The 12567-nt window shown below is 46.6% G+C and overlaps 1 long non-coding RNA gene across 2 annotated transcripts in view; it reads left to right on the forward strand.

Annotated features, from left to right (window-relative positions):
- Positions 1–12567, forward strand: part of LOC124038164 — a 55695-nt gene that overhangs the window by 4263 nt on the left and 38865 nt on the right. The window contains exon 2 of one of the 2 annotated variants that reach the window (XR_006839312.1): positions 6322–6396. The exons of the other annotated variant lie outside the window; for it this stretch is intronic. This is a non-coding gene — a long non-coding RNA (uncharacterized LOC124038164). The remainder of the gene's footprint in view (positions 1–6321; positions 6397–12567) is intronic. 2 annotated transcript variants of the gene reach the window in all.

Here is a 12567-nt window from a genome sequence, read left to right on the forward strand (position 1 = left end):
GGATGGGCTGGAGTGGTGAGTGTCGGGGATGGGCTGGAGTGGTGAGTGTCGGGGATGGGCTGGAGTGGTGAGTGTCGGGGATGGGCTGGAGTGGTGAGTGTCGGGGATGGGCTGGAGTGGTGAGTGTCGGGGATGGGCTGGAGTGGTGAGTGTCGGGGATGGGCTGGAGTAGTGAGTGTCGGGGATGGGCTGGAGTAGTGAGTGTCGGGATGGGCTGGAGTGGGGATGGGCTGGAGTGGGGATGGGCTGGAGTGGGGATGGGCTGGAGTGGGGATGGGCTGGAGTGGGGATGGGCTGGAGTGGTGAGTGTCGAGGATGGGCTGGAGTGGTGAGTGTCGGGGATGGGCTGGAGTGGTGAGTGTCGGGGATGGGCTGGAGTAGTGAGTGCCGGGGATGGGATGGGCTGGAGTAGTGAGTGCCGGGGATGGGCTGGAGTAGTGAGTGCCGGGGATGGGCTGGAGTAGTGAGTGTCGGGGATGGGCTGGAGTAGTGAGTGTCGGGGATGGGCTGGAGTAGTGAGTGCCGGGGATGGGCTGGAGTAGTGAGTGCCGGGGATGGGCTGGAGTAGTGAGTGCCGGGGATGGGCTGGAGTAGTGAGTGTCGGGGATGGGCTGGAGTAGTGAGTGTCGGGGATGGGCTGGAGTAGTGAGTGTCGGGATGGGCTGGAGTGGGGATGGGCTGGAGTGGGGATGGGCTGGAGTGGGGATGGGCTGGAGTGGGGATGGGCTGGAGTGGGGATGGGCTGGAGTGGGGATGGGCTGGAGTGGGGATGGGCTGGAGTGGTGAGTGTCGGGGATGGGCTGGAGTGGTGAGTGTCGGGGATGGGCTGGAGTGGTGAGTGTCGGGGATGGGCTGGAGTAGTGAGTGCCGGGGATGGGCTGGAGTAGTGAGTGCCGGGGATGGGCTGGAGTAGTGAGTGCCGGGGATGGGCTGGAGTAGTGAGTGCCGGGGATGGGCTGGAGTAGTGAGTGCCGGGGATGGGCTGGAGTAGTGAGTGTCGGGGATGGGCTGGAGTAGTGAGTGTCGGGGATGGGCTGGAGTAGTGAGTGTCGGGATGGGCTGGAGTGGGATGGGCTGTGGGGATGGGCTGGAGTGGGGATGGGCTGGAGTGGGGATGGGCTGGAGTGGGGATGGGCTGGAGTGGTGAGTGTCGGGGATGGGCTGGAGTGGTGAGTGTCGGGGATGGGCTGGAGTAGTGAGTGTCGGGGATGGGCTGGAGTAGTGAGTGCCGGGGATGGGCTAGAGTAGTGAGTGCCGGGGATGAGCTGGAGTAGTGAGTGTCGGGGATGGGCTGGAGTAGTGAGTGTCGGGGATGGGCTGGAGTAGTGAGTGTCGGGGATGGGCTGGAGTAGTGAGTGCCGGGGATGGGCTAGAGTAGTGAGTGCCGGGGATGGGCTAGAGTAGTGAGTGCCGGGGATGGGCTGGAGTACTCGATTCAAGGTTTGTATTAGATTGCTTCTTTTTTATTCATGTAGCAGGTTAAATGTGGGGGGGGGGAGTCTCATTTTCAAAACAACCAGTAGGCTTAATTGGAAAAATGGATAGCATATTTCAAACTTTTTTTTGCTCTCAGCCTCATTTCACACTAACATTGCGAGAACTCAAGATTCTTTGTTGACGAGAGTACTTGAACACAGACATTCTTTCAAATGCCCATCCCTAATGTGTGTGTGGTATGTGCATGCATGCCTGTGCGTATAAGGGCCCTTGCATCAGTGTACTTGTTTACTTTAGACGATCCACCACAGATAGACCGGGCAGCGTGTCAGGTCCCGCCCGTTCAATCTGAATACGGAGGAGTGTCATTCCCCTGATGGACCACAGATAAACGGGAGTGTTTGGAGACGCTGGGTCGAGATCTGGAGGAACTCTTGGCTGGGGGTAGCCAAGAGGGGGAGGGTTGTTGTGGTGAGCCCTGGGTTTTGTACGCAAACGTTCTGGTTGTAAACACTGTAGAGTATAGAGGAGAGACCAAAATAGACAGAGTGTACGTGTGGACTGGAGCATCACCCAGGGCCCACTAGATAGAGGAGATAGTGTGTATGCGCACATCATACTGAGGCCCTGTTTATGCTGAAGTTGATGAGGACAGTGTGTTCAGCTGCAGGGGATGGCTAATGTATGCTAATGTGTTACGGCCACTGTCCGGGAGTCAGTTGGTGTGTGTGTGTGTGTGTAACAGGTTGCAGATGTGGCTGTCTGCCCTATTGGGAAAAACCTTCCTAGCTTTAATTTGCTGATTTTAACTTCGCTTCTGTTGCTATCCAGAATGCCCCTTTTCACATCCATTAACAGGGCGCGTAGGCAGTACACATTCCCTGTACACTGACATAGTCTTCCCAGCTCTCTCTCCCACACCCCTAGCTGTGTGACCTTCAGCGTCCCCAGGAGACCATCCCCAGAGCGTCATGCATCAGCAGACCGAGGTTAGAGTTATTAGAGATGGCTCTTTGGTTAAAGCACCCCCAAACACAGTGCTAGCCAATACTGTCCCGGTCCACCCGATAAGTTCTGTTGACACAACCTCCCCGGGCTTCCACCTGGACCGGCCTAACAAGGGAACAGATGGACCAGCACTAACAGAACCCGACGCCCGCACCCGACACGCACCAGGCCTGTCTATCCAGCATGCATAGCGTTGGTCAGTAGCGTTTTAGGTCACGCGGTGGGGAATTAATCCTCTGTGTATTTCCAAAACACAAATCAGGAGTTGTACAGTAGACTTGCCCATGGACACACTTTTTTTTCTTTCTTAAGTGTTTGGAGGAAGGGTTCGTGACCTAAACAGCATTGTAGCTGTATGTAAGTGCCAAAATAAAGGAAACGCCAACATAAAGTGTCTTAATAGGGTTTTGGGCCACCACGAGCCAGAACAGCTTCAATGCACCTTGGCATAGATTCTACAAGTGTCTACAAACTCTATTGGAGGGATGAGATGCTATTCTTCGAGAATTTCCTAAATTTGGTGTTTTGTTGATGGTGGTGGAAAACGCTGTCTCAGGCGTCGCTCCAGAACCTCCCATAAGTGTTCAATTGGGTTGAGATCTGGTGACTGAGACGGCCATGGCATATGGTTTACATAGTTTTTGTGCTCATCAATTCCGTGACCACTCGTGCCCTGTGGATGGGGGCATTGTCATCCTATGAGGGCATAGCCATGGTAGCCAAAATAAGGCCTGCCCAGCATTTTTATACATGACCCTAAGCATGATGGGATGTTAATTGCTTAATTAACTCAGTATCCACATCTGTGTGGAAGGACCTGCTTTCAATATACTTTGTATCCCCCATTTACTCAATGTTTCCATAATTTTAGCAGTTACTTGTATCTGCCAAGCTGTTAAGAGCATTGGGCCAGTAACCGAAAGGTCGCTGGTTCGAATCCCCGAGCCGATTAGGTAAAAAAAAATCTGTCGACGTGCCCTTGAGCAAGGCACTTTACCTTAACTACATCTGTAAATCGCTCTGAATAAGAGCGTATGCTAAATGACGACTAAAATATAAATGTAAAATCTTGATCTGTGTTAACAAACCTCCAAACGAGCTTCAACGCCGTACAACACTCCTTCCGTGGCCTCCAACTGCTCTTAAATGCTAGTAAAACTCTTGAAATCAGCCAGGGTCTGTAGAGAGTAGTAATAGTACAGCACAAACTGATGTGGGACCAGGCTATAGCTAGAAAGGGTCTGTAGAGAGTAGTAATAGTACAGCACAAACTGATGTGGGACCAGGCTATAGCTAGAAAGGGTCTGTAGAGAGTAGTAATAGTACAGCACAAATTGATGTGGGACCAGGCTATAGCTAGAAAGGGTCTGTAGAGAGTAGTACTAGTACAGCACAAACTGATGTGGGACCAGGCTATAGCTAGAAAGGGTCTGTAGAGAGTAGTACTAGTACAGCACAAACTGATGTGGGACCAGGCTATAGCTAGAAAGGGTCTGTAGAGAGTAGTACTAGTACAGCACAAACTGATGTGGGACCAGGCTTAAGTTAGTTAGGGTGAGTAGTACTAGTACAGCACAAACTGATGTGGGACCAGGCTATAGCTAGAAAGGGTCTGTAGAGAGTAGTACTAGTACAGCACAAACTGATGTGGGACCAGGCTTATAGCTAGAAAGGGTCTGTAGTAGTACTAGTACAGCACAAACTGATGTGGGACCAGGCTATAGCTAGAAAGGGTCTGTAGAGAGTAGTACTAGTACAGCACAAACTGATGTGGGACCAGGCTTAAGTTAGTTAGGGTGAGTAGTACTAGTACAGCACAAACTGATGTGGGACCAGGCTTAAGTTAGTTAGGGTGAGTAGTACTAGTACAGCACAAACTGATGTGGGACCAGGCTTAAGTTAGTTAGGGTGAGTAGTACTAGTATAGTATGCGTAATGAAAGAGGACACAGAAGGTCACCACTCCTCCATGTTCTCTCTGGCTCACTGTTCTAATACAACAACCCTAGCTGCTTTCTGTCTGCTCAGATCGTTCACATAACAAACACACACACATACACACACACACACACACACACACACACACACACACACACACACACACACACACACACACACACACACACACACACACACACACACGCAGACACACACTGGTCATGCTTCTCTCCCTCGTCTGCACAGTGGCAATAACAAGCAAGTCCCTGGGGTGCAGTTGAGCTCCACAACTCCGTGACGGGTAAAGATTGAAGATGTCATTGTTCACACATGCCACAGGGTGTGTGTGTGTGTGTGTGTGTGTGTGTGTGTGTGTGTGTGTGTGTGTGTGTGTGTGTGTGTGTGTGTGTGTGTGTGTGTAGGACCATGTCTATCAGTAGTTCTGAATTGTTTGTATCTTTGGATGCTCATGCTTAGGTGTAAATGTAGCAAATGTATTTGAGTGTGTGCTTATTTGTTTGTATTTTTGTGTAAGTGTCTCGTTCAAGGGTTTGTGTGTTGTGCATGTGTGTTTCTGGTGGTTTCTTGCGTTTGGGTGCACTATTCTGTGTGCCTGTGCGCGTGTACCTGTGCGCGTCTAGCCGTGCGCGTCTAGCCGTGCCCTGTGGTCAGTCCCTGGTCGTGGATGTGGGAGTGACTGCAGCCTGATAACAGCCCTCACACACCACCACTATTTTTACCAGGCTAAATGTGACACACTCACACAACACGCACACTCAACACCGACTGTAAAACGCCTCGCTCAAAAACAACCCGTACAAAGACGGTTTGATTTGTTTCGTGTATAACGTTCAAACGTTGCCAAACCGTTCTCATAAGTTTCCCCAAAGCGGTGGTGCCCTTCGTCAAAACAGCACAGGTCAAAAACCCTGGTCCCCTCCCCCACCGCTCCATCTCCAGACAGGGACACAACAGTGACCTCTCAACCCATTTACCTTCTCCTCCCAGGGTTAAACCGTCTGGACCATGACCCTTTCCTTCTGCTTTGTGGATCTCATCTAACTGTGGCGTCTTTATTTTAGCTCCGTCTTGTCCCATCTCTCTCTTCTCGTCCCGCCTCTGTTTTTTTTGCTCCATGTCATGCTTTTTGGAGGACGGTTTTGGGTTCTATAAATATTCCCATTTCCTTCAAGCAAGGCCGGATTAAGCCAGTTGAGACTCCCACTAGGGACTTCCCAGTCTGAATCGTCGAGGGGGCAGGGAACGACGGAGAAGGGAGGGGTGTGGTGGATGCTGTTTGTGAGAGCCAGTGGGTGTTGGCTGGGAGGGTGTGGAGGGTGGCTGGTACAGGGGGGGTGAGCAGGGCTCGGTGACCCAGGGCTGGTGCTACGTGGTGGCCCTGGTCGGCTTGGTTTTCCCCCGTTGCCTACCCTGCATAGTGTAATGAATGGCTTCCTCCACTGTGGCCGTAGCTCAGCTAAAGAGTATACTTACTATGGCCCAGAATACACAAGAGAACACGGACTAAAGGACCGAGGAGTCTGAGTACACTGCCTCAGAATACACTGCATCTGACCTAGCCTCAGAATATCTGGCCTCCATTATAGCATCTGCAATATCGCGGCTGAATAATATAATAATCATTAGGCCATTTTATAATATACGTGGAAAGAGAATTCTCACATCATTGTGTTTATACCTTTCTTGGTCCCAAACAGCCACTTTGGTAACCGCGCAACTTTTTTTCAGACTGTTCATCATCAGCCAACGTAAACTACTTTACTTTGTTTGTCTACGAACCTCAGCGATTGTTTGCCTAGTCAAACTCACAGCAGTTCACTCCTCAGTAATTCAGATACACACACAGTTATTATTAAACCAGTTGAAACGACGTGTGTGTGTGTGTGTGTATGTGTTGTACCTGCTGCGTTCCTACCAGACGACCACACAGACCCCAGGCGGCAGGAAGTGACATCAGCAAAGCACTCCAACCACGACTGTAGCTCGCCTCCAGGTAATTTCTCACTCACTCACACTTATAGACGCATACAGTGCCTTCGGAAAGTATTCAGACCCCTAGACTTTTACCACGTTTTGTTGCGCTACAGCCTTATTTTAAAATGTATTAAATTGTTGTTTTTTTCCCTCGTCAATATACACACAATACCCCATAATGACAAAGCAAAAACAGGTTTTAAGATTTTTTGTTGTTGTTGCTAATTTAGATATTTCAAATATATGACATTACATTTAACCGACTTGCCAAAACTATAGTTTGTTAACAAGAAATTTGTGGAGTGGTTGAAAAACGAGTTTTAATGACTCCAACCTCTGTTTTTATGGGGTATTGTGTGTAGATTGCTGAGGATTTTTTATTTAATCCATGTAATTTTCATCATAGGTACACTTCAACTATGACTGACAAAATGAGAAAAAAAATCCAGAAAATCACATTGTAGGATTTTTAATTAATTTATTTGCTAATTATGGTGGAAAATAAGTATTGGGCACTGACAAACAAGCAAGATTTCTGGCTCTCACAGACCTATAACTTCTTCTTTAAGAGGCTCATCTGTCCTCCACTCGTTACCTGTATTAATGGCACCTGTTTGAACTTGTTATCAGTATAAAAGACACCTGTCCACAACCTCAAACGGTCACACTCCAAACTCCACTATTGCCAAGACTAAAGAGCTGTCAAAGGACACCAGAAACAAAATTGTAGACCTACACCAGGCTGGGAAGACTGAATCTGCAATAGGTAAGCAGCTTGGTTTGAAGAAATCAACTGTGGGAACAATTATTAGGAAATGGAAGACATACAAGACCACTGATAATCTCCCTCGATCTGGGGCTCCACGCAAGATCTCACCCTGTGGGGTCAAAATGATCACAAGAACGGTGAGCAAAAATCCCAGAACTTCACAGGGGGACCTAGTGAATGACCTGCAGAGAGCTGGGACCAAAGTAACAAAGCCTACCATCAGTAACACACTACGCCACCAGGGACTCAAATCCTGCAGTGCCAGACGTGTACCCCTGCTTAAGCCAGTATATGTCCAGGCCCGTCTGAAGTTTGCTAGAAAGCATTTGGATGATCCAGAAGAAGATTGGGAGGAATGTTATATGGTCATTTGAAACCAAAATATAACCTTTTGGTAAAAACTCAACTTGTCGTGTTTGGAGGACAAGGAATGCTGAGTTGCATCCAAAGAACACCATACCTACTGTGAAGTATGGGGGTGGAAACATCATGCTTTGGGGCTGTTTTTCTGCAAAGGGACCAGGACGACTGATCCGTGTAAACGAAAGAATGAATGGGGCCATGTATTGTGAGATTTTGAGTGAAAAACCCCTTCAATCAGCAAGGGCATTGAAGAAGAAACGTGGCTGGGTCTTTCAGCATGACAATGATCCCAAACACACCGCCCGGGCAATGAAGGAGTGGCTTCGTAAGAAGCATTTCAAGATCCTGGAGTGGCCTAGCCAGTCTCCAGATCTCAACCCCATAGAAAATCTTTGGAGGGAGTTGAAAGTCCGTGTTGCCCAGCAACAGCCCCAAAACATCACTGCTCTAGAGGAGATCTGCATGGAGGAATACCAGCAACAGTGTATGAAAACCTCGTGAAGCCTTACAGAAAATGTTTGACCTCTGTCATTTCCAACGAAGGGTATATAACAAAGTATTGATACACTTTTGTTACTGACCAAATACTTATTTTCCACCATAATTTGCAAATAAATTCATTAAAAATCCTAGAATGTGATTTTCTGGATTTTTTTCTTTGCTCATTTTGTCTGTCATAGTTGAAGTGTACCTATGATAAATTATAGGCCTCATCTTTTTAAGTGGGAGAACTTGCACAATTGGCGGCTGACTAAATACTTTTTTGCCCCACTGTACATACACACACACACACATGCACACATGACATCCACTCCTGATATTGAAAAGACTCCTTTTTTCTTCTGCCCATCCCCTCCTTGGCTTGTTTCCCTCCACGGCCCACACAGGCTTCCATTTCAATGGAACCGACCTCCACCCCCTACAACGTACTTTCATGTCCCAAACCTGGGCCTGTTTTTGCAGTGTCATTATGGGGTATTGTGTGGGCCTTTGTGTGTAGATATTTTTTTTATATCCATTTTTGAATAAGTCTGTAACGTAGCAAAATATGGAGAATGTCAAGAGGTCTAAATGTTTTCAGAATGCAGTGTATATTCCCAAAAGTATGTGGACGCCCCTTCAAATTAGTGGTTTCGGCGGTCCTTCTGTAGCTCAGTTGGTAGAGCATGGCGCTTGTAACGCCAGTGTAGTAGGTTTGATCCCCGGGACCACCCATACGTAGAATGTATGCACACATGACTGTAAGTCGCTTTGGATAAAAGCGTCTGCTAAATGGCATATATATATATATATATATTTTCATTCACACGCGTTGCTGACTGGTGTATACAATTGAGCACTCAGCCATGCATTCTCCATAGACAAACAGACAGTAGACTGGCCTTACTGAAGAGCTCAGTGACTTTCAACATGGCACCTTCATAGGATGCCACCTTTCTAACAAGTCAGTTCCTCAAATGTCTGGCCTGCTAGAGCTTCCCCGGTCAACTGTAAGCATTGTTATTGTGAAGTGGAAACGTCTAGGTGCATCAACGGCTCACCCGTGACGTGGTAGGCCACACAAGCTCACAGAACGGGACCGCCAAGTGCTGAAGCGCTTTACGCATAGCGCATATTAATCATCTGTCCTTGGTTGAAACACTCACTACTGAGTTCAAAACTGCCTCTTGAAGCAACGTCAGCACAAGAACTGTTCGTCAGGAGCTTCATGGAAAAAGTTTCCATGGCTGTGCAGCTGCACACAATCCTAAGATCACCATGTGCATTGCCAAGCGTCAGCTGGAGAGGTGTAAAACTTGCCGACAGTGGACTCTGGAGCAGTGGAAACGCGTTCTCTGAAGTGATGAATCACACTCACCATGTGGCAGTCCGAAGGACGAGTCTGGTTTTGGTGGATGCTAGGAAAAAACTACCTGCCTGAATGCATAGTGCCAACTGTAAAGTTTGGTAGAGGAGGAATAATGTTCTGGGGCTGTTTTTCATGGTTCGGGCTAGGCCCCTTAGTTCAAGTAAAGGGACACTACATCATACAACAACATTCTTGATGATTCTGTGCTTCCTACTTTGTGGCAATAGTTTGGAAGGCTCTTTACTGTTTCAGACAATGACAATGCACAAAGCGAGGTCCATACAGAAATGTTTTGTAGAGATCGGTGTGGAAGAACCTCATTGAACACCTTTGGGATGAATTGTAATGCAGACTGCGAGCCAGGCCTAATCGCCCAAAATCAGTGCCGACCTCACTAATGATCTTGTGGCTGAATGGAAGCAAGTCCCCACAGCAATCTTCCAACATCTAATTTAAAAAGCCTCCCCACAAGAGTGGAGGCTGTTATAGCAGCAAAGGGGGACCAACTCTATATTAATGACCATGATTTTTTAATGAGCTGTTTGATGAGCAGGTGTCCACATACTTGTGGCCATGTACAGTACCAGTCAAAGGTTTGGGCACAGCTACTCATTCATGGGGTTTTCTTTATTTTTACTCTATTATACATTGTAGAAAAAGAGTGAATGAAATATGAAATAACACATTTGGAATCATGTAGTAACCAAAAAAGTGTTAAACAAATCAATATATATTTTATATTTGAGATTATTCAAAGTAGCAACCCTTTGCCTTGATGACAGCTTTGCACACTTTTGGCATTATCTTAACCAGCTTCATGAGCAATGCTTTTCCAACAGTCTTGAAGGAGTTCCCAAATATGCTGAGCACTCGTTGGCTGCTTTTCCTTCTCTGCGGTCCAACTCATCCCAAACCATCATAACCGCCATCGATAAGAGACTATACTGTGCAGCTGTATTCATGGACTTGGCCAAGGCTTTCGACTCTGTCAATCACCACATTCTTATCGGTAGACTCTTCAGCCTTGGTTTCTCAAATGACTGCCTTGCCTGGTTCACCAACTACTTCTCAGACAGAGTTCAGTGTGTCAAATCGGAGGGCCTGTTGTCCGCACCTCTGGCAGTCTCTACGGGGGTGCCACAGGGTTCAATTCTCGGGCCGTCTCTTTTCTCTGTATATATCAATGATGTCGCTCTTGCTGCTGGTGATTCTCTGATCCACCTCTACGCAGACGACAACAATCTGTATACTTCTGGCCCTTCTTTGGACACTGATAACTAACCTCCAGACGAGCTTCAATGCCATACAACTCTCCTTCCTTGACATCCAACTGCTCTTTAAATGCAAGTAAAACTAAATGCATGCTCAGAGCAGCTCCTCATCCCCATTCTTTTATTTATTATGTATTTATTTGCTCCTTTACACCCCAGTATCTACTTGCACATTCATCTTTTGCACATCCATCACTTGTGTTTAATTGCTAAATTGTAATTATTATGCCACTATGGCCTATTTATTGCCTACCTCCCTTATCTTACCTCATTTGCATACACTGTATATAGACTTTCTCTTGTGTTATTGGCTGTATGTTTGTTTATTCCATGTTTAACTCAGTGTTGTTTGTGTCGCACAGGTCTTCTGATGCAGCACTCCGTCACTCTCCTTCTTGGTGAAATAGCACTTTCACAGCCTGGATGTGTGTTGGGTCATTGTCCTGTTGAAAAACAAAAGTCCTACTAAGACGAAACCATCTCAATTGAGTTAAGGTCTGATGATCTCCCAAGTGCCGCCACGGTCTAAGGCATCTCAGTGCTTGAGGCGGCACTACAGACACACTGGTTGACAATCACACAAAGCTCAAACCAGATGAGATTGCCTATCGCTGTGGTAACCATGCTGGTTAAATGTGCCTTGAATTGTAAATAAGCCACTGACAGTATCACCAGCAACGCACCCCCACACCATCACACCTCGTCCTCCATGCTTCAGGGTGGAAACCACACATGCGGAGATCATCCGTTCACCTGCTGTGTGTCTCACAAGGACATGGTGGTTGGAACCAAACATCTCATTTGGACTCATCAGACCAAAGGACAGATTTCCACCAGATGGTTTTTGCGACTGCACTTGAAGAAAATTTCAGTTCTTGACATTTTCCGGATTGACTGACCTTCAAGTAATGATGGACTGTTGTTTCTCTTTGCTTATTTGAGCTGTTTTTGCCATAATATGGACTTGTTCTTTTACCAAATAGGTCTATCTTCTGTATACCACCCCTACCTTGTCAGAACATAACTGATTTGGCTCAAACACATTAAGAAGGAAAGTAATTCCACAAATGTACTTTTAACAAGGCACACTTGTTAATTTAAATGCACTCCAGGTGACTACCTCATCAAGCTGGTTGAGAGAATGCCAAGAGTGCGCAAAGCTGTCATCAAGGCAAAGGGTGGCTACTTTGAAGAATCTCAAATATGAAATATATATTTTGATTTGTTTAACACTTTTATTTGGTTACTACATGATTCCATATGTGTTATTTCATAGTTTTTTTTCTAAAATGTAGATAATAGTACAAATAAAGAAAAACCCTGGAATGAGTAGGTGTGTCCAAACTTTTGGCTGGTACTGTATATATCTCGTGAATCTCACACAAATTTGAAAAAAATCGAAATATTTAATTTTTAGGCCATATCACCCAGCCATAGTTAGTCTCTTGCCCCAGGTAGAAACAGTTCAAAGGGCAGTCCAAAACAGAGCTCATTTTGAAGTATCCTTCACCTAGGCTAACAAGTGAATGCAGTTTGTAAAATGGGAAAAATACTTTGCAAACAACTCTTCTAAGTGCACATAAAGTAGACACCCCAATAATCTACAGTTCTCCACATAGTTGGGATTTAGGACAAATGTGACTTTGCATGAATATCCAATTAAGAAAATTCCATTGATGTCAATGTGTAAGTGCACAATATGCACAAAGGTTGAATTCTAGCCCGAGTCAGTTGTTTACATCCAACTGTTTAGGCTTGGTGGTCACTGTAGAGTTTACATATGCTAGTATGAGTCAGCATAAGACTGCTGACCCTCAAGATGTCTGCCTGCTCTCGCAGTGTATTCAACGTTGGTTACAGAGGGAGAGGAGCCCTAAACCAACACAGCTTGTTTTACCCTCATTTTCATCATCTCCAGCACCATACCAGTGTCTACAT

The sequence above is a fragment of the Oncorhynchus gorbuscha genome, linkage group LG06 (genome assembly GCF_021184085.1).
Source record: "Oncorhynchus gorbuscha isolate QuinsamMale2020 ecotype Even-year linkage group LG06, OgorEven_v1.0, whole genome shotgun sequence".
In the NCBI taxonomy this organism is placed as follows: domain Eukaryota; kingdom Metazoa; phylum Chordata; class Actinopteri; order Salmoniformes; family Salmonidae; genus Oncorhynchus; species Oncorhynchus gorbuscha.